General features: G+C 47.7%; 7 non-coding genes across 7 annotated transcripts; all 7 read right to left on the bottom strand.

Annotated features, from left to right (window-relative positions):
* Window positions 1-203: 203 nt before the first annotated feature.
* On the bottom strand, window positions 204-322 carry LOC123126733 (5S ribosomal RNA). Its single transcript, XR_006461958.1, has one exon. It is a non-coding gene; the product is annotated as a 5S ribosomal RNA (ribosomal RNA).
* A 370-nt stretch (window positions 323-692) lies between these two features.
* On the bottom strand, window positions 693-811 carry LOC123126699 (5S ribosomal RNA). Its single transcript, XR_006461925.1, has one exon. It is a non-coding gene; the product is annotated as a 5S ribosomal RNA (ribosomal RNA).
* Window positions 812-1184: 373 nt separating this feature from the next.
* On the bottom strand, window positions 1185-1303 carry LOC123126564 (5S ribosomal RNA). Its single transcript, XR_006461800.1, has one exon. It is a non-coding gene; the product is annotated as a 5S ribosomal RNA (ribosomal RNA).
* A 369-nt stretch (window positions 1304-1672) lies between these two features.
* LOC123126563 (5S ribosomal RNA) lies at window positions 1673-1791 on the bottom strand. Its single transcript, XR_006461799.1, has one exon. It is a non-coding gene; the product is annotated as a 5S ribosomal RNA (ribosomal RNA).
* Window positions 1792-2162: 371 nt separating this feature from the next.
* LOC123126580 (5S ribosomal RNA) lies at window positions 2163-2281 on the bottom strand. The gene has a single exon (XR_006461815.1). It is a non-coding gene; the product is annotated as a 5S ribosomal RNA (ribosomal RNA).
* A 371-nt stretch (window positions 2282-2652) lies between these two features.
* On the bottom strand, window positions 2653-2771 carry LOC123126705 (5S ribosomal RNA). Its single transcript, XR_006461930.1, has one exon. It is a non-coding gene; the product is annotated as a 5S ribosomal RNA (ribosomal RNA).
* A 370-nt stretch (window positions 2772-3141) lies between these two features.
* LOC123126610 (5S ribosomal RNA) lies at window positions 3142-3260 on the bottom strand. Its single transcript, XR_006461843.1, has one exon. It is a non-coding gene; the product is annotated as a 5S ribosomal RNA (ribosomal RNA).
* Window positions 3261-3308: the final 48 nt, after the last annotated feature.

Below are 3308 nucleotides of genomic sequence, written 5' to 3'. Positions count from 1 at the left end.
CACCCCTCCCTCTATACCACAGCAACACGATTTTTTTACCCCTTTCAGAACGCGCTCCTCGCGCCACAAAGCCGCCTCTAGACGCTTGACCAATGAGCAGCGAGCTAAAACATATCGCAAATGTCAAAACTAACATAACGGGGTTAATATATATCGCGCACATCCGATATGTTTGTCACTAGGCGCAAAAAATAATTAAAAAGGGAATGCGACACGAGGACTTCCCAGGAGGTCACCCATCCAAGTACTACTCTCGCCCAAGCACGCTTAACTTCGAAATTCTGATGGGATCCGGTGCTTTAGGGATGGTATGATCGCATCCGACATGTTACCCCCGCCTTCGTCCCTTTTGCTTGCCACTCCCAGGTCCACTGCAAAGACGATTTTCATTCTTACTACCATTACAACCGTTGCCTAATAATGGATAATGCCCTATATATACTACTTACTCCCCCCCCTCAAACACGGAGACGAGTTTACCACGGTTTCCACCCCTCCCTCTATACCGCAGCAACACGTATTTTTTACCCCTTTCAGAACGCGCTCGTCGCGCCACAAAGCTGCCTCTAGACGCGTGACCAATGCGCAGCGAGCTAAAACAAATCGCAAATGTCAAAAATAATATAACGGGGTTAATATATATCGCGCACATCCGATATGTTTGTCACTAGGCGCAAAAAATAATTAAAAAGGGAATGCGACACGAGGACTTCCCAGGAGGTCACCCATCCAAGTACTACTCTCGCCCAAGCACGCTTAACTTCGAAGTTCTGATGGGATCCGGTGCTTTAGGGATGGTATGATCGCATCCGACATGTTACCCCCGCCTTCGTCCCTTATGCTTGCCACTCCCAGGTCCACTGCAAAGACGATTTTCATTCTTACTACCATTACAACCGTTGCCTAATAATGGATAATGCCCTATATATACTACTTACTCCCCCCCCCCCTCAAACACGGAGACGAGTTTACCACGGTTTCCACCCCTCCCTCTATACCGCAGCAACACGTATTTTTTACCCCTTTCAGAACGCGCTCGTCGCGCCACAAAGCTGCCTCTAGACGCGTGACCAATGCGCAGCGAGCTAAAACAAATCGCAAATGTCAAAAATAATATAACGGGGTTAATATATATCGCGCACATGCGATATGTTTGTCACGAGGCGCAAAAAATAATTAAAAAGGGAATGCAACACGAGGACTTCCCAGGAGGTCACCCATCCTAGTACTACTCTCGCCCAAGCACGCTTAACTTCGGAGTTTTGATGGGATCCGGTGCTTTAGTGCTGGTATGATCGCATCCAACATGTTACCCCCGCCTTCGTCCCTTATGCTTGCCACTCCCAGGTCCACTTCAAAGATGATTGTCATCCTTACTACCATTACAACCGTTGCCTAATAATGGATAATGCCTTATATATACTACTTACTCCCCCCCTCAAACACGGAGACGAGTTTACCACGGTTTCCACACCTCCCTCTATACCGCAGCAACACGTATTTTTTACCCCTTTCAGAACGCGCTCCTCGCGCCACAAAGCCGCCTCTAGACGCGTGACCAATGAGCAGCGAGCTAAAACATATCGCAAATGTCAAAAATAATATAACGGGGTTAATATATATCGCGCACATGCGATATGTTTGTCACGAGGCGCAAAAAATAATTAAAAAGGGAATGCAACACGAGGACTTCACAGGAGGTCACCCATCCTAGTACTACTCTCGCCCAAGCACGCTTAACTTCAGAGTTCTGATGGGATCCGGTGCTTTAGTGCTGGTATGATCGCATCCCACATGTTACCCCCGCCTTCGTCCCTTATGCTTGCCACTCCCAGGTCCACTGCAAAGATGATTGTCATTCTTACTACCATTACAACCGTTGCCTAATAATGGATAATGCCCTATATATACTACTTACTCCCCCCCCCCTCAAACACGGAGATGAGTTTACCACGGTTTCCACCCGTCCCTCTATACCGCAGCAACACGTATTTTTTACCCCTTTCAGAACGCGCTCCTCGCGCCACAAAGCCGCCTCTAGACGCGTGACCAATGAGCAGCAAGCTAAAACATATCGCAAATGTCAAAAATAATATAACGAGGTTAATATATATCGCGCACATGCGATATGTTTGTCACGAGGACAAAAAATAATTAAAAAGGGAATGCAACACGAGGACTTCCCAAGAGGTCACCCATCCTAGTACTACTCTCGCCCAAGCACGCTTAACTTCGGAGTTCTGATGGGATCCGGTGCTTTAGTGCTGCTATGATCGCATCCCACATGTTACCCCCGCCTTCATCCCTTATGCTTTCCACTCCCAGGTCCACTGCAAAGATGATTGTCATTCTTACTACCATTACAACCGTTGCCTAATAATGGATAATGCCCTATATATACTACTTACTCCCCCCCCTCAAACACGGAGACGAGTTTACCACGGTTTCCACCCCTCCCTCTATACCGCAGCAACACGTATTTTTTTACCCCTTTCAGAACGCGCTCCTTGCGCCACAAAGCCGCCTCTAGACGCGTGACCAATGAGCAGCGAGCTAAAACATATCGCAAATGTCAAAAATAATAAAACGGGGTTAATATATATCGCGCACATGCGATATGTTTGTCAAGAGGCGCAAAAAATAATTAAAAAGGGAATGCAACACGAGGACTTCCGAGGAGGTCACCCATCCTAGTACTACTCTCGCCCAGGCACGCTTAACTTCGGAGTTTTGATGGGATCCTGTGCTTCAGTGCTGGTATGATCGCATCCGACATGTTACCCCCGCCTTCGTCCCTTATGCTTGCCACTCCCAGGTCCACTGCAAAGATGATTGTCATTCTTACTACCATTACAACCGTTGCCTAATAATGAATAATGCCCTATATATACTACTTACTCCCCCCCTCAAACACGGAGACGAGTTTACCACGGTTTCCACCCCTCCCTCTATACCGCAGCAACACGTATTTTTTTACCCCTTTCAGAACGCGCTCCTCGCGCCACAAAGCCGCCTCTAGACGCGTGACCAATGAGCAGCGAGCTAAAACATATCGCAAATGTCAAAAATAATATAACGGGGTTAATATATATCGCGCACATGCGATATGTTTGTCACGAGGCCCAAAAAATAATAAAAAAGGGAATGCAACACGAGGACTTCCCAGGAGGTCACCCATCCTAGTACTACTCTCGCCCAAGCACGCTTAACTTCGGAGTTCTGATGGGATCCGGTGCTTTAGTGCTGGTATGATCGCATCCGACATGTTACCCCCGCCTTCGTCCCTTATGCTTGCCACTCCCAGGTCC

Source organism: Triticum aestivum, chromosome 5D (assembly GCF_018294505.1).
Source record: "Triticum aestivum cultivar Chinese Spring chromosome 5D, IWGSC CS RefSeq v2.1, whole genome shotgun sequence".
Classification (NCBI taxonomy): domain Eukaryota; kingdom Viridiplantae; phylum Streptophyta; class Magnoliopsida; order Poales; family Poaceae; genus Triticum; species Triticum aestivum.
Note: the sequence above shows the minus strand (reverse complement) of the source record. Positions and strands in the feature narration are given on the sequence as shown.